Source organism: Cyprinodon variegatus, unplaced genomic scaffold (assembly GCF_000732505.1).
Source record: "Cyprinodon variegatus isolate N-32 unplaced genomic scaffold, C_variegatus-1.0 Scaffold106, whole genome shotgun sequence".
Classification (NCBI taxonomy): Eukaryota; Metazoa; Chordata; class Actinopteri; order Cyprinodontiformes; family Cyprinodontidae; genus Cyprinodon; species Cyprinodon variegatus.
The window spans coordinates 503,569-526,249 of NW_015150559.1; positions in this window are offsets into that span (position 1 = coordinate 503,569).

Below are 22,681 nucleotides of genomic sequence, written 5' to 3' on the forward strand. Positions count from 1 at the left end.
GGTTACCGATCCAAGCTCGGACCGGTCTGGGCCTGGATCAGTTTTTCAAGGGTAGTGTAAATGGGGCTATAATATGCTACCAGGCCAGCCACATCGGAAACCTCATTGTTGAGTTAGTAGGTTACTAGAAAAGATGAAGGTAATGTCCTTGGTGGTATCATAAATACAAACTCGATACATATAAATATTAATATCAAGTTGTCACCAAGTTAACAGCTCTGTGGTCATTTCCAGGTATCTAATGAAAATAGTACATTATCTGCTTTGATTGTTCCACATTTCTAGAATATCTATGCTGCAGCATTGTACTAAAACATGAAACAATTAATACCATCATCACCTGTTGAATAGTCCATCCTGGTGTCACTCTCTATCTATTTTGCTGGTATTGGACAATTAGCTTCCAAATAGGCTTTTTGTTTGGCTGGTGCAGCTGAGCCACATGTTGGTGCAAGACAGTGAAGATACAGGATGGGGAGCAGCGAAGTGCTATGAAGTGCAGAGAAGAATTTTGAAAATTTAAAATGACAAACATTAAAACCCTGCAAATTTAAACCTACTTTGACCCCTGAAAACCAGTAACAAAGGTAAATTCTCAGAAATAAAGCTGTCAGTCTAGTAAAGAATCAACTTGTCATTTGAAATTGTAAAGGTTAATTTTTTCTTTTTTGCACCATGAAACTGACTAAAACTAAACTAAAACCTTTTTAAGTTTTAGTTGACTAAACCGACTAAAACTATCACAGATCTTAATAACTAAAATGCGACTAAGACTAAAAACAGGATTCGTCCCGAAGACTAAGACTAAATCTAAGATGGCTGTCAAAGCAACACTGCCCTTTATGCTACTTCAAGACATCACCAATCCTTAAAAGCTTGACTGATGTATCACGGAGCTATTAGGATCTGGTAATGCTTGTCTCACCTGACTTCAACCTATTATTCCTGTAGTGTCGACATTACCATCATGAGAGGAGTAAAATTTATATATTTTACCTTACCCGTCAGCATTTATAAATCAGTTATTTATATAATATTTTTATTTTCAGTATAATTAATACCTTTATTGTGCACCATTCCAGACATTCTGAGGAGAGTTTTTTTTTTCTTTTTATATTATTTATTTTGATGAAAAGGTTGAAGCTATGACCTTTAGATGTAAAGAAAACAGAGCCTCAGTCATTGTCACGCTGCCAACTTGGCTGTGCCAACTGTCAATCAAAACACAAAGCTTTGCCTCACGTCATGACCAATACGCCCATGATGCCCTTAAATATACAAAATGTAATGGAAACTGCATATAAAGAAAATAAAATGCACCCACAGCAAAGACTGTAAAACATCAGTGTATGATTGGGTAAGGTCAGTGGAAGGTGATTCTTAGAAAGCTATTTTGTGAAGTTTGCCAAAGTTATTTTTCAATTTCAAAGGGAACGGAACAGTGTAAACGAAAACTTTAAAATAATATTTTAAAACATCACTGTGCTTAAATGTGCATCCCTATCCCTCAAGATGTACATGCATTATTAGTCCTCAGTAGTGGGCTTAGCTCTCATAGGCTTTGCTACACTGAGGGAAAAAAGTATTTGAATACCCTGCTGTTTTGCAAGTTCTCTCACTTAATCAAATAATGGAAGGGTGTGAAATTGTCATCAAAGGTGCATGTCCCGGTCATCCTCTCCTTAATACAGTGCAGTCATCCTGTCCCATGTGCAGAAAAACACCCCAAAGCATGATGCGCTGAGGTCGAGGAGGGTAAGAATGGTAAGTAGCCCAGAGACAGCTACACGGAGCAGATTTTAACCCGTACTCTTTCAATATTGTGTTTTACGCAGAATCCATATGGGAAGGGTTAATAGAGGTTGTTTGCGTCGAGGTGGGATTGTAGTTAAGCAGCAACCCCCCTTTCTAATGTTTTAGAGATTAAAGGGATGTTGGAGATGGACAGGTTTGATGGCAGCCGATTTGACAGTGTGGGGTACAGTGCCAAGGGATAGGAGTAGTTAATTATGTTGGGGATGATGCAGGAAATGGATGGCAAAAAGTATTTGACAAGGGAGGTTGGGAGAGGATCAAGTGGACAAGTGGTGGTTTTTGATTTATGATTGGATTCTGAGATGGTGTGTTGTGATACTGGGGTGAAGTCAGAAAATTAGCTGATGTGAGGTTGGCCAATGATTATCATCCAGGGTAGATAATTTGAGGAGGTGCAGACTGAGGCCAGCTGTTGATGGATAGTGTTGATTTTAGAGCTGAAAATCTGCAGGAAGTCAGTCCACTGATCGGTGGAGACGTCTAAAGGGAGGATTTCAAGAGGCTGAAGTAAATGGCTGACAGCTTAGAAGAGAACTCTGTTCTTTCCTGCCGCGTACTGGTGTTAATGAGGTTGGAATGGCAGTGGTGAGAGCGTTCTTGTAGTGATGGAGGTGGTCACTACTACAGACAGCAGAGCTCAGGAGGATTACTCAAATATCCATAAATTAAGGATAATACCACTTTGTGCATGATTTTGATGAAGAAATTATAAAATTACTAAAAGCACAAAAAGGCAAATTTTGCATAATAGGTCTTTTAAGTGCTGGTTAAAAAAAATGGCCATGTCTTGGCTTACCAAACATTTTCTCTGCATTTACATGTTAATTAAAGACACACACTATCAATACAGTCAAATCCTCTGTTAATATATCTATGCTTTTTAGTTCAAAATCCTTTGATGCTTGAGATTTATTTGGGGGCATTTTAATTGTATGTTCCTTGGCAAACAAACTGTAAACTTTCACCTAGCTCTATTGTTGTTTCCTTGGCCCAGCAGTAGTGGCTACTAATACTGCTGCTGAAGCCCAGGAATGGCAATGGTAGCTGCTGATGGTAACTGCTGCTGAAGGTAGTAAGAATGGCTAAGGTTATCCTGAGCTATATCTAAAGTTATGCGGCTTTCATTGTTGTTGCTTTATCTGGTCTGGTGCTCTGTTTGGCTGTCACACCATCCTGGAAGGATCCATCCAAACCTTCTGATCATCTTCCCTGTCCATGTTGAAGAGAAGTCCCCCTAGAACTTGATCCAACCACAGCTGTATTTGTCAGTGGGGATAGTGTGCTGAGAGTAATGTGCAGTGTGTTTGACAAGTACTGTAACTATACTTGTCAAGCACACTGTTTTGGCCCAGTGGTTAAATATTTAAATATTTTTGTTAGCATATTTATTCAATTACTCCCACCCTGTTTAGATTTGATCACTGCTGCAATTTAAGGAATGGAATTGTTCATTTACTGTCTGTAAACCTGTACTAAACGAAATTTCAACAATAGTTGTCTAACTCTAAGTTTAAATTTAGGTCTTGAATGGCATAGCAGTATAAGGCAATTATGTAGCTTCTCTGTATTTTTTTTTATATATCAAAACACTGTGAATTTTAATCTACTTTAACCCCTGAGCAGCAATAACCAATGGGCAAAATAAAGAAATAAAGCCATAATTGTCAAAGTATTAAGAAGAATGTTTTTGGTTGTTTGCTTTGTTGGAGTAATGACAATTTTATTGATTTGTGTGTAATATATAATTCATAGTAGAACAGGAAGTATTTGCTTTGGGATGAAACCTTATATGTCATGACCTGGCCTGTTTGCTCCTCCTTAACTAGTAATACCTATCACCTGTCGTTTTCCCTCCCTGCCTCTATTATAATTTATTCCTCTCACCTGTTTCCTCTTGGTTATATTCAGTTCAGCCTGAGCATTCAGTATCAGATCATTACTTGCTTTTCTGTTAGTCTGTCCATTCAGTTTTTGCCTTGGTTCATATCCTGGATCCTGGCAGCCAGTGGAGAGAGGGTTTTTGTGTTTGTCTCGTCTCCTGATTGTCCACTGTTCCTCCCCCACGGAGTCCTCTGGGATTTTGGCTCTATATGTGGGGAGGTTCAGTTTTTATCTCAGTAAACCTGGCTCCAGGGAGGAGACCAGTTTAAAGTCCTGAATCAAGTTCTGGTTCCACGTCCTGTCTCGGCTACCCTCTTCCACTGAGCCTGCTCAGCTGCACCTGATCCTGTCTGCTCCTGTGCGTGACCACCTGGTCATGCTTTCGGACCCTGTCAGACTCTGAACCCTCCTGGGAGCTTGTGGATGCCTGGAATTTTGGATCCTGCCACCTGTTCTGTTCCTGCCTGATCTAGATCCAGTTCCGTTCTGTTCCTGTCTGTTCTGGATCCCTGACCAGGATCGGCTTCCAGCATGTCCTCTGGGACTGCAGCACTTGGGGACATTCTTGGACTGGACTATTAAACCAGGTAAGTGGCTAACTCAGGTAATCATCTTCTGTCAGATGATCGTGGTCACTTACTTGTGTTTCTCCTGCCCCGCTCCCCATCCTGCAGTGTCTGTGAGCCACAGCTCCACTTTAGTTTTTGTGTTATTTAATAAACTTTTTGAACTTTCCTACTGACTGTCTCTCCTTGAATACTGGTTCCATCTGTCCTCAGTTCATGACATATGTCTAAAACCATTTCTTCATTGTACATTTTGTTAGCTTGTCTGTTTGCTATGTTAGGATGTGTTGAAAGAGATCTGTTATTTTCACAAAATTGACTATGACACACTTTTGTTTAAAGCAGGGCATTAATTAATAAAAAAGTTTATTTTAATTCAAGCAATCAAAATTTTCTGCCCAACAGCAATGATGAACTGCATGGCAGCATTGTATATCCAGCAATGGTATTATCTAGGCAAAAGCTATAAGTCTGGTAAAGAATCTAGTTGTTATTCAAATTTGCAAAGTTTTGCTGTTTTTTTGCAAGATAAAACTGACTAAAACTAGACTAAAACATATCGTAATGAATGAAATGCGACTTAAACTAATAATAGTTTTCATCCTAAAAACTAAAACTAAGACTAATTCTAAGATGTCTGTCAAAAACAACACTGTTGGTAGGTTTATGGTTGTGCTATACTATTTCCATCATCAGATGACTGATTTAAAAGTCATCTGTGAGATGTTCAGTGCTCGGGAAATCTTTTTACTGCCTTGGCCTGCTTTAAATTTTTCCATAAGTTAATCCCTGACATGTCTGGTTTCTTTTTTTTTTTGCTTTTTGGTAGTAATTTGACAAAATGTGGAAAAGATTATGGGATATGGATACTTTTGCAAGATACTGTATATTGGTGCAAAGACATTTGTCAATATGAACTTAAAGAATTACTTCAAGGATTTTCTGAGATACGAGGGAACAGTGTAGTACTTAAGAACTGGGGTGATATGCACTAGTCACAATTTTCTATTCGACTTTTAAGGCTGACCTGTTAGGACAAAGCTGCATTAAGTATATGGATGAGATTTTCTAAGATTAAACTCGGACATTAGTATTTCAAAGGGGACTTTATGTACCCCTGTTCTTTAAAGTGAATTAATCTGTTTATATACACAATACATGGCAGTCAAGGGATTTCCATCCTTTCAAATATGTTACTTGTTGAGGCCAGTTCTTTATCCGATTCAGTGGTGTACCACTTGAAATAGTTCTTCTCCTTAGCAACCCAATGCTTGATGATATAACATTTTAAATGTCTTTTAAATTTATTTAATGAATGGTTGGACATGTCGGCACCACATCCTGACATGTATACTGCAAATGTATTTATATGTATGGGTGTACAAAGTATGTGTGAATTATATTCCTTTTTGTCTATCAGTTTATTACAATTTTATTAAGCATTATTAATGTGAAATCACATGTTTTCAATGTTTTTGGCAGAGGCTCCAGATAAGTCAGACTGGCTTTTTACCGCTTCCTGCACTGTATTTAGATTTTTTGTTATTTTCACTGTGTATTCAATGTATTCCTTTGGGCAAAATAAACTTAAACTCTCAATTCTCAGGTCTAAGTTCACCCAGATTTCAAATCTGATTTGGTTACTAGCTATAATAACTAAATTCTGGACTGTCTCTTGATCATTTCTCCTTTGGTCAAAAATTGTTATTTTCTAAGCCTATCATGGCAGTGAGTTGTTTAAGCCATTTCTTCATTGTACAAGTCCAGAGTAATAAGGGCTTTGACTGACCAAAATTAATTCTGCATCATTTATCACAATAAATTCATGACTTAACAAGTAAAGCAATTTTTTTTTCACACATAAGGAGTGGTTTGTTTGCACAGCTTTCTTTTAAAATGTAAACCATGCTTTGTATTTATTCATATCATATTTCACATATTTTTTTGATCATTTAAAAAATGCCACTGATTAGTGTCAATTGATTCTCTTTTTTTAGATCACAAAAACATTCTATTTAAATGAAATATAAAACAATTGAATTGTCATGAGAGAAGCAGGTACCTGGTGAAAAAATCTATTTATATTGTGAATGTTAGTTGGTATCCAAAGTGTTTAATCACCATCAGACCACCAGACTTCAACAAAACTGGTGCCAGAACTGATTTATACCCATATGGAAATACGGAATATTTTTTTTCTATTCCTCCACAAGAAATATACTGACTTCCTACTTAATAAACTTAGACTAATACTACATATGTTGCAGTAATAATTAGAATGAAAAATCCAATGACACAGAGCAGACAACTAATGGCCAAAAAGGACAGGGAGCCCTAACATTCTGTTCAGGGACTCATCAAGTCAATCAGTTTTCAAAAGGATTGCCATAAAAAAGAACATACAGGACTATTGACTGCTAACCATTACCATGGCAACATTAAATGTTCTCCCTCATTTTCTCTTGTTTATCTCTATTGCTTTGAATCTTGAGAAGGTAAAAGAGGAGAAGATAGGAAATGCAGGAAGGAAAAAAGACCAATTCCAATCCAAAATATCCCAAAATATGGGATACGACTTTTCCATCAATAGACAGTTATAAAACATTGTACATATGAGCAAGTAAGAATAATTCCACCAAAAAAAAAAAAAAAATTGAGAAACATGGACTAAATTAATGTGTCATTGATTCATGTCACTGATCCACTGCATTTATACTAATGATTTAAATGCATGCATTGCTGCATAGTGGCGTGGAAAACACTCATATAACCTGATACACCATAACCAGAGGTTTGACATTTTGTCTCCTTCAACGTTCTCTAAAAAGGAAAGATATGCAACACATTCCAAAATGCATATTGTTTGTTTATGAATCTAATTTAGCATTATAAGGGGAGTCGTTCCAATGACTTTGAAAATGTATGTCCAACTGTAACTCTGTTTAGTATTCGCTGCGTGCCAGCAGAGCCACCTGTTTGAGGTCCTTGCTGTCTAACCCATTTTCTTGGTAGACATTCAGTTACCTTTGTTTAAAAGTGGGCAGTAAAACTAGAATGAGCTCTTAATGTTACAACTGCTTTCTGTATTTTGCTTTTATAGATGCGTGAATATTAATATATTTTAGAATCGTGGTGCTTCATTGCATTAAGTGCAAGTGGGCAGTTATGTTTTTATAGCTTTCTAGAATCAGGCTAATGAAGGAACTTCTGTTTTACAGACAGACAGTATATTGAATTCAAAATATTCAGTTCTCAAGAACTGTTTGGAAATATTAAAATTATACAAAATCACAAAAAGGGATTTTCTACGCATCACGACTATATGTAGCTTACTTTAGACCAATAAGATAAATCCTCTCTTTCAAAAGAGACCTTAAAAGGCACCATAGTGTTACCCCTCCCCTTTTACAAATACTACAGAAAAACTCAAAGCTATAAACCGAGCTGCAGCTTTAAACTACTTACTAATAATGTAATAAGGACTTGAGAAAAAGCACCCTATTATGACATATACTTAAATGAGATTACATGATTCTAAATCCTTGCTGATATTACCTAATAAGCAGTTTCACAATATTTAGAACCCTTGGTATCTGAGCCTCAAAAACAAACAAGGTCACATATTCAGTTAAAACAAATACTGAATCATATTATGTTTTCAAGACATTGTATTGTGAGGGGTGATTGGAGACAATCAGGTTTTTGTAGATTTTCCACTTACACTTTAGCTTACTATTCAATAATAATCAACTTATCGTTTACTAAAATGGGTAACAACTTCATTAAACAGGAATGTATTAAATTGGCTTAAATTGCATAATATTTGCATTTAAACCTGACAACGATTTAAATAGAATATCACTGAATTGATTTAGATGAATTTACTTATCAGTAAACTTGAGCAAGATAAAAATAAAACTCAGTCAATTCGGTAATTTGTATATTTTTCCCAAGTATGAAAAAAATCTACAAGCAAGTTTTGTTCATATAAAGTCTGGAAATGGTTCTCTGATTCTCTCAGGCTAAGACAAAACAGCTTTTTGAGAGTAGACTTTTGCAGAGAATGTCAAGACAACTCACAAAGGCAGAAAGAAGACAGCAATGCTGGCTGGTATCTTGGTATAATGTATTCCTTTGGCTTGTTATCACTTAATAGGCAAGCCTAGAGTCTATTCGGGGACTGTGTTTCATTCATCTCTATAATGAACTGGAATCAGCAGTGCAGAATTAGCACATACATTCTATTGATTAGTGTTGCACAAACCTCAATAGCACTACACCAAATGCTCTGAACAGCACTTATTAAAGCATCTAGAAAAGGGAAATTGTTTGTTTTTAATACTTTCATGTGACATTCTCCAATATAAAAGGATTTATGCCACACATCAATTTCACATACACCCATCAACACAAACAGTAGAAATAATCAAGAAAATCCCAGAACTAACAAAGGTCACCAACCACATCAGAAGAACATTAAAGGTGGAGCCTGACAATCAGCAGTTGTTAGTGTTTCTTTTGCCTTTAACTTCAAAGCCTGAAAAGGTAAATGTAATTTTCGACACTAATAATGGAAATATGTGCTTTTGATCTATTAAAGAAAAAGTTTACTTTAGGTAAGGTCCAATTAATTTGCTGTGTAATTAGAAACACTAGCCAGTTTTTATTAAGTAAAACAAAAAGAGGAGTGGGAAGTTCACTTTTTATTGTCAAACTTGGAACTGGAATACTGAGCTAAATACATCTGGAGAGAGAAATATATTTCAGCAGGACAGTCATTTCTAACTTCATCTCATCAGTTGTAGCTTGCATGCTGTTGCACCATGAATGTATTTGAATTTTCACAGCATGTAGTTGTCTCAAGAGGTAAAGTTAAGGTTATCCACGTACCATAACAGAGGTTTCTTAAATACAGTTTTTGGTCATAGTGTTCTGTAGAGAAATATAAATAAGCCATCTTTTTTCCTGTGGATGGTGAAACAGAGCAGAGCTTGAAAACGAGAAAAAAAAATCAATGTAACAATAAAAGTAAAGCATGATATTTTTAGTTATGGCACTAATTTTGCGCTATCTTAAATATTTTCTATTATTGAAAGCATAATTTCCAATGCCTTGGGTAGACAAAGAGACATAATATTAAATTTGAATCCTGAAGTATGGCACTAATGAAACCAATAACCAAATTTACTCCTCACTTTATTTTGCTTTTATGCCACTGCAAATAACTTTTTCTCTTTCTTCTCATGTACAAGAACTTATCATGCTGCTGAAATGTATAGTGCAGTTGCTCCTGAAAGTTTACAAACTCTTCCATTAAAGACAGAAAACAATCAGCTGCCAGTAAAATAAATTGAAATTGACAAAGGTAATGAAGAATCCGTCCATCCATCCATTTTCTAACACGCTTAATCCCAAGTGGGGTTGCGACGGGTGCTGGTGCCTATCTCCAGCTGTCAATGGGCGAGACGCAGGGTACACCCTGGACAGGTCGCCAGTCCATCGCAGAGTAATGAAGAATAAAAATTATATTTACATATATATGAATCAATAAAACAATTCTGATTAAGCTTTTTTTTTTTTCATTTTAAGGTTTTACTTGAAAAAAAAAAAGTCAAACATATTGATTACATCCGCTGAGAAAAATTTATCAACAGTTCATCCAACATGTTGTACATTGTGGAGCCTTTCTTTATAAAAAGATTAAAAGGAAAAAGTAAGAAGTCAAAATATTGGGAGGTGCTGTTGACTACTTTTGACTTACTTTTGAATGACTCTTACCTCAGGAACTAACAGGTTCAGCTCATGGATTTAACCAATTTCTGTCACTCTGCTCTGATATGCTAAACACTGGGAAGAATTTCTCCCAGAATTTTTTTGTGTATCTTTGTTAAATGAAACTGTAATTACTGTAGGAAAGGTCCAATAGGTGTTATTTAAAGGTATAATGGAAGATTTTCACGAATTTTTGAAAAGACCCACCCTCTCCACTTAAAAAAAAAATAAAAATAGACATGCACATTTTACCCACTCCCGTGTGGGAACCCCTATTGAATGCGTGCGAGTGCATCCACGAGCCCATTTCTCCTTGTGCACGCTCTGTTTAAAATTAGCTGTTTGCATCTCTTATACAAGCTTACTTTCAAAGAGAAAATTTGGATTTTTTTTTTCCACTATGTCAGACTCACCACTAGTAAGTGAAAATGGGGACGAGCACGTAGGATGGCCTTACATGAACATATCACCAGCATGACAATTAGACTGACACTTATTTTTCACCTGGAAAAAGAACATCTTACACTATATGTTTAAAGGCTGTGCTCTTTCTATTTTGCTATAGACTAAAGGGACTAACAGGTGAATCCGTCCGACGTAACAAGCTAAAGGTGAGCAAATAAAAAATAAGAGCTGGCTGACCATCGTTTTTTAACTCAAATTTGTTTTAACGAGTCAATAGAGTTAATAGAAGCCTAAAAAAAGGGGAGTGCAGCATGTTTAGAAAGCCATGTGTGCCACAGATTGAATTTTTAACTTGAAATATTTCCATTTGGGAAAAAAAAAGGTGTATTATTTTGAGATAAGATAGTTTTTATTCTTTTTTTCTAATGTAATTTAATCTTTTTCATTCATATTATTGGTAATTTTTAATTACATATTTTTAATTTAAGACCATATGCTGAAAACATCATGGTTTTTTATGTCTCTCTGCAAATCATAGTTATTGAATTTCACTGAAAATGGTTTAGGTTACGTTAGGTTTGATACCATTTGATCAAATAAGGGATTAAAAAGTGAAGATTTTACTGATAATCCCCGCTTGTTACAGAAGCAGTCATTCAAAATGGCTCTTCACAGTCAAACAGCAGCCGAATTGCAGCCCACTGCCCTTCAACTTCTAGCCACTGGAGTGACGGCGTCTTGTGTATTGCTTTAGTCTGACTCCACCATTAACTGAATTACAGGGTCTGACCAGGAGATGACGCTTCTCTTTAGATCTTAATGTCCACAAATCAAGACAGAAAGAATATTTTAGTACAAATATTGATATTTAAAAAGGAATTGAAGGGGATAAGCCAAGGGCCCATCAAGGAAAGTGGGACATTTTGAATGGCTACTACTGTATGTGAAAATGATCTTTTTTCAGCTCTGAGTTTAATATCTTTTAGTTCTTTAGGGGAATGTGGATCATTTATATTACTTTGAGAACTTTTGATAATATATCAGTTGTTACATGAAGTGTGTCTTGATGGTCTTGGTCTTGACTTGGTTGCCCTTAACCTCAATCTTAAATAAAAACAGAACCACTTATCAATCTTATCTGACTGTGCCTTAAAACCCCATTTATTTATTTATTTTTTTTGCACTTGCGCTTTGTGCAGTGGCATGGATAGAGGCCTGTGTGTAGTATAAGATCAGCTAATCAGACATGCCATATACTTAGGTAATAAAGATTTTTTTTTTATTTCTCCTTTGACAAATCATGTTTTTTAGGAACTGCAATAGTGATTAAAAGAACCCCCCACCCCCACCACCATGCACAAACACACACCCACACTGTCACAGTTTGCAGGCGTGTAATAATTTCTCCACTGTTTGGAAGAAATCTAGCTATACTACGCCTCTCTCCTCACCCTGGAGCTAGAAGATTACAAAGAACCTATTTTTTTTCTGACAAGGTCGACAACTTACATTCCCTACCTCATAGATGCTTCCTATTACCCAATTACCTGAAAATATATGCAGTCTCCTGGGTGCTAAAGTTATGTTTTATATTCGCTACATGAACTCTCTTGCAGCAGTTCGCATTTAGAGTGGTGTCAAGCAGAGTGGCCAGAGGGAAAGATATTTTCAGCAGACTCAATAAGATCAGCACAAATACTATTCTCTTTAGAGTAATGGTTTAGAATCTGCCTTGTGTTGTCAGCAAGAAAATGATTGTTTTTGTCCATCATAAGAACATTAGAACCAAAACACTTACAGACAAAGATAGTTCTTCTCTTTTTAGAAATAAGAAAAGACTCACTTCACGATTGTGAAAATATTGACATTGCATTTCAACATAGAAAAAGTTGAATACACCTGTAGGAATAGTCATACAGCATCTACTGTGTGGCACAGTAAATGTTAAAAGTTGGATTTCTTTAGTACCACAGGGCATTAATTGATGTATGAATTCTGCATCATTTAAGTATTTCTAGTATAAAAAATAGTTTTTGTGGACATTTCTTTCAAAAGAGTCATTACCGAGATATTTGACTTCCTCATGCAAGTATTGGGCCTCAGTTCACACCTCCCAGGGTGTGAAAGTTGCTTTTTTTTTTCTGGTTTGTTTTTTTAAACCAGAAAAGCGCACAAGGGCATGCTATGCACAGACTGCGATTTTGGTCCTCTCAGATAAACCTTGGCAAACTGCTAATGTTGCTAATACCATTTCCTCATTAATGTGTATACACACACATCCAATTCTAATTCATACCTCAAAAAAAGGGGGGAGGGGCATTAGTACTTGCAAGAGATGTCGTTCTGAAGACTGGGCTCTCAGACATAAGGACTGAGAAATGCTGCACACAGGTAAGACCTTTTCTATGGAGATCGGAGATGAACTGAGTTCCACTGGTTGTCTGGAACAATAACAGAGTCCACATTGAGACAAAATAACAAGAACACAAATTTCAACAACACTGGAATAAAATCAGGGGTAATCAACTGTGATGTAGTTTCCGGGAGCTTTGAAATATTCCCTTGCTGCTCGACAATGGAGTCCTCTCCAGAAATAGGCTTTTATTAATAGGTGATGAGATTAGCAACATCCAAGCACTATTCTGAAAGAAAGGACAATTTATATGCTAGCATGTGTTATGAAATATACTTCCTGGGTACCAAAGTGATTTAATGCAGCATCCTGAAGCACTTACTAAAAGCCTTTTCAATTTCATCAAAGTACTTTCTGTTTTGTGTGTAACTGAGTCCTGATAAACCAAACATCACTGGGATTTAGTAATTTATTGGTAGACTATGAAGCCAGTTTAGCAAGACTTACAAGATTCTCAAAGACTCCTCTAAAGTACAGTTTGTATATTAAGGGAGGAAGATCTCCTGATATATAATACAAGATGAGCCAATATAATAATAATAATAATAATAATAATAATAATAATAATAATAATCATAATAAATAATAATAATATTTAATAACAATAATAAATATTCTTCTTCTTCTTATTATTATTATTATTAATAATAATATAGAAATAATATTTAAAAGGAAAGTTAAACCTGCTCACAAAAGAAGATCTGGAATCATTAGATTGAGATATCAAGGCAATGATTTAAATCAAGCAGTATTTCAGATACAGATAAGTCATTATAAAGTAAGGTTTATTAAATGATAGTAACCGAAAAGGTTAATCATGTATTTTAGACATTCTTTGATTAATCTATATTATTTTCATTCAAAGCTTTTGAAAGAGGATGCTTAATTGATTTTATTTAACATATCTATATTAATTACATCCCTGATAGATTTATTGTATTTTCAATTTAAATAATACAAAAACAAACATTTAAATAACCCATTGATTCTTTGAGACGATGTTGCTAAATTTCAATACAGCTAAGCACAATTTTAAAACTTCAACTGCACTTCTACATTAGGAAAAAAAAAGTTTTTACAATAGCTATCTAAACCTGCATAAGTTTTATGAATTTAGTTTTTTAATGAAAATAGACATCGTGCAAAACTTAGAGCATTTAATGAAATGTAGTACTGAAATAACTGATTCCTTTAGATGAAATTAAACGCCTCAAGGCCTTACAAATTCAATCAAAATGAAAAAAAAAAGAAAATTACATAAACATGTGCCTTTATGTCGGATTTTTTTAAAGGAACTGTTAAAATTATAGTTTCCTTATAAACCATGTGATCTTCATTTGACTATGCTTTTGGAGAAAATACAAAAATAGGAGTATTCTATTCAAAACCATACTGAGAATATTTTTTGCTTAAATTATCAAAACTTTTAAAGCTTAGACTGTATAGAGTAATGTATTGAAAGTGCTTTTTAGTTAGCTACTAAAAGAAGAAAAAACTTCTCTCTATTGTCATTATTGCACCCCCCCCTAAATTAAATAACTAAATCCAGAAACAAGCAAATGCAATACAAAAATGTTTTTATCTTTGTTTTTGGGAAAATGAAGAATTTATGTGATTCAGAATGTAAAATTTTAAAACAAAAACAATAATGCTTTTCAGATATAAATTTAACTTGTAATGTCTGAAGCACATTACATTCAGAAATGATGGACGGGGATGGGGCTGGGCCCTTGGGGCTGGTCATGGCTTGGCTGGGGTGTTTGGCTGTCCTTAGACTCTCCGGCCTTTGACTCGCATCATACTGTATGGCTTTGATATCTTCTCCCCCTGCTGGGATGGGGGATGCTGGTTCCTTCCATTGGGTTTGGGACATTGGATGGTTTGGCTACGTCCTTGCAGGGGGTCCAGCTGACTGTTCTCACTGTATGGCAGGTTGGATACAATCATCGTCCCAGGATCCATCTAGGAGCGTGGTGTGGGGTTGGGTCGGGGCTGATGTTTGGGGCTGGTCCTGGGCTGCACTGTTGCCTGGTTATGGCCAGTCCTGTTTTTTGCCTCTCATCTTCCCACACAAGCAGAGGTGGGGTAGATTGGCCATTAGAACAGGGAGGATAGTGTATGTATGAAGACTGCAAGAATATTTTTCGTGTCTGCCTCTGTGTGTGTATCTTTTGAGTGCTTGTATATGTCTTTATGGGTATAAGGGTGGGGTTATGTGACTGCATGAACGTGAAGTTGTTTCTGTCAACTTGTAGGGTTGTCATTTTGCCTCCCCCGCCCCACCTACTGCATATCCTAGGCCCCAAGTGTGAACAGGGCCTGCTTCCTCACCCTTCTTATGCTCCCTGCCAGTGACAGGTTCCTGTGTCTGCTGGCATGCTGACGGTTCTTTAGGTGCGAGTTTGGTACTTCATTGCCGTCTCGTTCCTGGTGGCTGCCAGTTGGAACGCCACTGGGTCACCTAGCCATGTGGCGGCATCAGCTCTTTTTCTGTCTGGCCCCTTTCTGGGGCCGTGCACACCTGCTTTTAAGCAAACATTCTTTCTGAAGAAGCTTTTTAAATCCTTTATACACAAGCATGCCCATACATGCATACCAAGGAAAATTGGTGTCCGATGTTCACGGATATACACTAATACTAAATACTAAGCTGCAGCTACAGATATATAGTATTCTGAATAACATTCTGTACTGTAATCACCAGGTTTTGACTCAAATGGATATCTAAAGGATACGTGCTGCTCTTGAAGCTTATTTTATTATATACTTTGGATGTCTGTTGTATTTTGTTCCTCTCATCTTATACAGGTGTGGAATCAGACTTCTAGGAGTTACTGTATATCTTCTGTGTTGGCTAGTTTTCATTTTTTCCCCCATTTTTATTTTCTCTGTTTTCATATACTCTTTCCTCTCTATTTCCTTCTCGCCCCCCTCTCCATCTCTGTATCCATTGTATATGATTTTACTCCCTGAATAATTTTCAATAAAGTTTAATATACAAATATGTATCAAGAGGAACCTTATGGCAATAGTTATAATGGTCTGTTGAGCTATCAGCTAGCTCTGAGACATCTAATCCCAGAGCTATATTGGCAATACAGGAAGAAAACAAAAAAAGAAGGAAAATAGGAAATGTAAAAATTGCAAAACAGAGCCTGTTGGAAACCTGAGGATTTGTTATATTAACACTGAGGCTACAAGTGACCAAACTCTAAAATAGTATTTTCCAATATTGTGAAACACAGATACACTGTGCATCACAGGGATCATGAGAGCTTAGAAAATAAGATATTGACTCGGTCTGAATTGACTGGCTGCTAAGTCCAATTCAGAGTCAAAACTTTGAGAATCGTCACACTCCAAAAAAAAGAGTTTTTATCAAGCCTCTTCATATTAGAAGTTGTGGTAAGCCTTTCAATAAAAATACAAAAGCAGTTCTTTGTTGCCACTACAGCAACAATTTTAGGTCCAGAACCAGTGTGTTGGTAATCAAGACAAGAACTGCTGGTTCTAAGTGAGCTTCTCATTCACTTTTACTTAACAAATCCAAAGATAGAGGCAAATCATTTAAATACAACATAAAATTATGTCAACAGTTCCTAATAAAAATGTAACTTTCTAAAAAGCAATTTTTCATCCTTTTAGGAGTAAAGTGTTTTAGCCTTGCAGATCCATAAAACAATGAGCAATACATTCATTATTCCTCTCTCAGGATTGCAGAGTTATCTCAAATGAACTGCTGCCAGACACACAGTCAGTGTGCGCAATGACAATCCTCAGATTTGGGTGAAAAGGGTGCCAGGCTCTCATTTGATAACACTAACCAATAAAAACAAGTATGAACAAACAGCATACAAAAGTTCCATTCGAAGCTTCAGTATTAATAACACTACATGTCTAGGTATAGTGTGCATTTAAATATTTATAGTTTTGCTCTTTGTGTCTCCTTAAAAAAAAATAAAATAAATTCTTACGTTTTTGTATATTAAAGGGGTCATAGAATGCAAAACCCAGTTTACATTGTCATAGATGAATAACGATAGTTCAATGGGTAAAATGGACGTACAGAGAAGATCAAACCCCATCGACACCTCCTTTCTTTGCAAATCTCACATTTCTAAACCCGATTTGATGTGATCTCTGGGATGTTGTCTTATTTGTTTCTGGCCTGTACTTTTGTCACGCCCTGAAACTGACATACAGACCAGCTCACTGATTCACTGGCCCAAGGGAGGGAGGGTATGAAGTGTCGACTGCTGGGCCGCTAACTGGACCAGACCTCAGCAGAGAGCCATCAGCCACCCGTCTTCAGCCAGGGAGGGGGGCTGGGGGCCGGTAAGGCAGGCGGCAGGAAGCACGGGCCTGCCTCTGTCCAGGCTACTGTCACCGGGTCGGGTTTGGTCGCTCCGTCCCCCACTGGCTCCCTGCCCCCCTTTGCCGGGGTTCCCAGACCAGGCCCGGAGCTGACGGGTCGGTTCGAGTGCCTGGTGTGTTTCGACTACGTGCTACACTGTAGTTGACCACAATCCCCCTGGACATTTTTTAAAGTTTAAAAAGTAGGACACGTCTGATCACCCTACCATATCAACAATTTGATGTCTCAGTGAGTGAGTGCTTGTTGCTATGATGCGTCTTTACTCAGCAGCTTTGCTTATTGTAAACCAATCAATATTCATGAACTTACCATAAAAGGAAGAAAACCTGTCGTTTCATTCTAGGGCTTTTAACCAGGTTTGCATTAGGGCTCATAGAACAGCAAATATGCCATTTTCAGCCCAACCAATGTTACACACCCTATTCAGAGACCTTAAAGGGGAACGCCGTTTTTTTTAAATTGGACCCTTGATTTTACGTTATTACATCATGTTCTACTCACCCATATGAGTTTTGTGTCATTTGGAGCTGTTCTGAAGATATTCCGTTAGGTTATATCCAAGTACCGTCTTCCTATGGTTAAACGTCTTGGAGGCACAAACTAAACTGTTCATTATTTATTAGTTAGGGTACGCCAGCATTCATAACATGTAGGCGAATCACTGTCCCCCAGACATCCACGGTTATATTTTTTATATTTATATCTTTTAAAAACGAAGCGTGTAAGACGTCATCTGCGTGTGCTGGCTACCGTTAATTTTTTCTGTCCGCTGAACTGCTGCTAGTTTTACTCACATGCCTGGAAGATGTCTGGTGCTACTACCACAGATGATCTCGCTCTCGAAATGGAATTGAACGATTCAGATTAGCTAGCTGAATGAATAGAAGGGGTAGAGCGTAGCCGCCTGTGGCCCGGGCTGCCTGTAACAACTCCAGTCCGGCGCGCATGATGTAATAACGTAAAATCAATCTCATCCTATGACCCCTTTAATATTCCAAATACATGTTTGGGATGATGTTGACTCATTTACACAATGATTTAGAATTCTGAAGTCAACAAGATAGATGGATAACAGAGGTAAGATAAGATAGATTAAATGATAGATGACAATGAAAAGGGAAGATAACGGATAGATTTAACAGTGATCACACCATAAATATCTGCACCATGGCACACTGACAACACTCTCCAATAGATACAGTAGGTTTTTACTAAGAGAACAGGGTGTTAAATGTGATGTCAATAATTTTTAAAGGAATCAAAAGGAAAGGAAAACAAAGGTGTTGATGGCAACAGCACAGCTGATATTCCTCTCCAGGATGGTGTCACATCCAAACAGGAACAGACATATAAAGCTACTATGTGAAAAGGCAGAGAGAAGAAAACGTTAGAGATTGAACTAATACATTCTGAAGAGTGGGAGAATAGAGATAGAATGAAGCACAATTATGAAAAAAAAGGGTCACTATGTCCTCCAGCAGTCTAACCCTATAGCAGCATACTTACAGAGATAGCATTGGATAACCTGAGGCACTCTAACTATACTGTAAGCTTTATCAACAAGGAAGATTTTAAGCCTACCCTAAAAGCATGCTTTAAACTTACCTTTTTGAATGCTTTTATTTCTAAATTAAGAACACATCTGTGAGATAGGAGTGGGTAAGCTTTACAAAACTTATATTTGGTCATATTTGGTGATTCGTTTTGAGGCCTTTGTTCTATAAACTCATGACCACATAGTTTTTCTAGTGTTCTAAAACTTATCACCCAAAGAGGCTCATTACACTTGGGTACCAACATGTTGTACTTTTTCAGGACTTTTTTATGCAGTGTTACATTTAAAAAAGACTAACCTAATAGCGGGCTCACACTGAATAGTGTGGGTGTGAGGCAGACGCAGCACAGAACCAATCATTAAAATAATTGTGTACACTCACATTAGTCACAGTGCGGCCTAAGTACTTTTGTTTTATTTTTTGCTTGATGCCTCAGCATTCCCTTGTCATGTGCCACCGAACACACAAGCCAAACAGGAAAAGTCAGTAACCAGACTGGAATGTTCTGGTAAATTTCACAGTAAAAAAATCAACCCACAAACTAATGATGTACACAAAAAAAAATAAAAGAAAGGAAAGACAGGGGCTATTGGAGGATAAAAAAGGACACTGATGCTCACATTTTTTTCCCCAAAACTCACGGAATGTCATGTTCGGATTTATGTGTCTAACCCACATGCAGAACACTCGGAGGCAGATGAAAAAGTTCAAAGATTTATTAATAATAAATGTACAAAGTATGGTCAGATCCAAGAGGGGGCTCGACTGGTCACGAGTGGGTTCACTGCTGAGGAGGACAGAGAGATTAGTGGAGGTCCAGGTCTTTTGCAGGTTGTGAGTGTTCAGGTCTGTACCTGTTCGGAAATGGAGCAGAGCTGCAGAGGGGGGGAACCTAGAGTGTCCAGAGGTTGTCGGCAGGCTGAGGGCAGAGGCGGAGGCAGAGCTTACTGAGTGCAGGCAGATCACAGATTGAGTTTTCCTTCCAGTAATCTTCGGAGAGCGGGCAGGCAGATACTTGACTGAGGCTGCTCTCCAGAGTCCTACTGAGAACGAGCAGACAGATCACCGGCAGAGAAACTCTCCAGAGTTTAAGGTATTCAGGCAGGATCAACCTGAGAGGCAGAGAGGAGAAAAACGGGATCAGGTTTGGTTTACAGAAAGTCAGAGTTCACAGACAGGCAGGTTGGCTCAGGCTTGCTAACCGTTACTGGCAAACACTCCAGCACTGGAGTGAAGCCCTCCACCTCCTTATGTACGGATCTCCTGATGAGCAGATGAGAGACAGGTGGTGCGGTCGGCTCATGCTCCAGGAGATCTTGTGCGCCCTCTGGTGGAGAAAGTGGACAAACCTCCAGATCCCAACACGGAAAAAGTGTGAAGCAACCCAAACTTATTCTTTAAGTGCTTCCTCACCGTAGTCAGTGTGCCCCTAGGACAGGCATGTCCAAAGTTGGTCCTTGAGGGCCGCTGTCTTGCAGGTTTTTTAGGTATCTGAGCTTTAGCACAGCTGGTTCTGATGATTGCAGTTCAGCAAATGCTTGTTAAACAGCTATCAATGGAAATCAGCTGTGCTGAAGCAGGGAAATCTCAACCCTGCAGGACAACATCCCTCGAGGTCTAACTTTGGGCATGCCTATCAAAGTGGGCATTAACTATCTATTACTATGTCTTATCTGTAAATGTCAATTTTATCAAACATCTTTTTAATGATGATGGATTCCTAGCTTTTAACGACCAACAAGCAGAGAAAAACTTACAAGAGTTGACATGTTTTCTTTTAATCGTAATTGAGATCAGCCTTGGAGGCTTAAAATGTTCCACTGGGTGTACCCACTGCAGTGAGTCTCACAGCGTTTGAGAGGAGGTTGGCACTGAGATGGAACCCATCACATACTTTGTCATGGCAGCATTAGGCCAACTCTCTCCTAGATATTATATTGGAGACATTAGTAGCAAGGATGGGTATGGCCAGCCAGAAGATAATTAGAGCTTGGAATGCATCTTATCTATGATTAAGCAAAAAGGACATCACAATTTTCTATAAAATTTCTATTTTCTATTTCTGTTTACTTTGTAACTGTATGTGCCCGTTTCACCAGTTTAAGTTCATCTGAATTGTAATTTATTTCTGTTTTAAGTTCTAGGGAGGGTGAGCAGTGTTTGGTAAGTTACTGAAAAAGAGTAATCAATTACAGCTACTAGTTACTTCTTCAACAAAAGTAATTAAGTTAATAACTCAGTTACAGCTCAGTGAATTTAAATTATTACCAGCCAAAGTAACTAAGCAGTTACCTTGTATGTTTGTTGAAGAATTTGGAAAACTTTCTTCTTATTGGAATTTAAATAAAGCTAGACATTGAATTATGGAATATAAGATGTTTGTTATTAATACATGAATTAGGTAATTAATTTAAAGGTCTACATATCTGAAAACAAAGAAAACTAATCTGCACTATTTGAATGTGCATGGTATGACATGTGAGTTGAAATGTTATTTTGTAGAAGTGATTATATTTGTTGTTTATAATTAATATATATAATTAATACAAATAAAATATATATTTTCCAATAGAATTACACAGGGGTTACACTATTTCAGTAAAAACCTAGCAGGGCTCTATGATTCCAGCATTTTTGCATGAGAAAAAGTAAACCATGCAAGTAAAATCATTATAGCCCTGATAAAGTAAAAAAAAGTCACTTGATTAAAGGCAGCCACTGTTCGTTACTTAGGCAGATTAAAACCTTACAATAAATTGATCTATAAAAAGTAAATCTGAGCTATTTTCCCCTCAAATATTCAATGGACATACTACAGTAGAACATAATAGAAATCTGTCACAAATGACTTTTGGAATTGGTCAATCAGGTCAAAGCTGAGCTACAATTTTAAGAGTGAGTAAGAAAAACATTGCTTGCATATTTTTAAGTAAACATAATTAAAGCCTTTATGGTAGAGAACATTTTGCCACTTATTTTACAGAAGGTTGTCAAAAACATTACATAATCAATCTTCTAGTGACAAGCTGTATAAAGGATCTCCTCATAAATTTACTGTTAAGTGAAGTTGACTCTATCCTCTCCTACAGCCATTTTATAATAACCTCCAAAGTGTTCGACTGAGACGACAAATATGTAAATTTCCCTCCCTTAACTTAACATGCTAAATGTTTAACAAAAAATAAAAGACATAGCATTTGCTATTCAAATTTCATTGCTTCATCACAATTTAAAGAAAATTTTTTGTTTAATTTCCCCAAAAGAGCTGCTAAGGGACTTCATCTAAGCTCAATTTGATGCCAAGCTCCAAATTAAATCTTGTTAGGTTAAGTGACGCTGCAGATGAAGCGGTTGCCTCTACCAATGCGGCAAAAGCAAGGGCTCTCCATCACAATCTCACACTGTTTCACCCTGTCTTGTCCTTTATTTTGTTCCTTTTTCACACATCATTGTGTTTAAATTACTGCTCTGGCTTCCCTGCTTAAAATCATGCTCCTGCTAAAGTCCAGGTGGCCAACAAGAGCCAATTTTGTGGTCCCTATGGGACTGGCAAGCCAGGAGTAAAATGTTTTCCACTTTAATTTTAATACTGCTTCACTAAAGCAATAGGACATTACATCTGGTAAACTATTGCATTTTAAATAATTGTATTATAAAGACGATTGTTATTTTTAAGAAAAGTACCCCAAGCAGGCTACTGTGATTTTATTAAAGATAAAAAAGAACTATAAGAAAGTCAGCAAAACTGCAGCTTCATGTTGTTTGAAGATTCTACATGAGCAATTAATTGTTGCTGATTAACTAATAGATAGTAATAGCTCACCGTGTGGGAGTGTTTCGCATAATTTGTCAAATAGTTATAAGCCATCCTTTTTCAGTAACAATCCATTTATATATA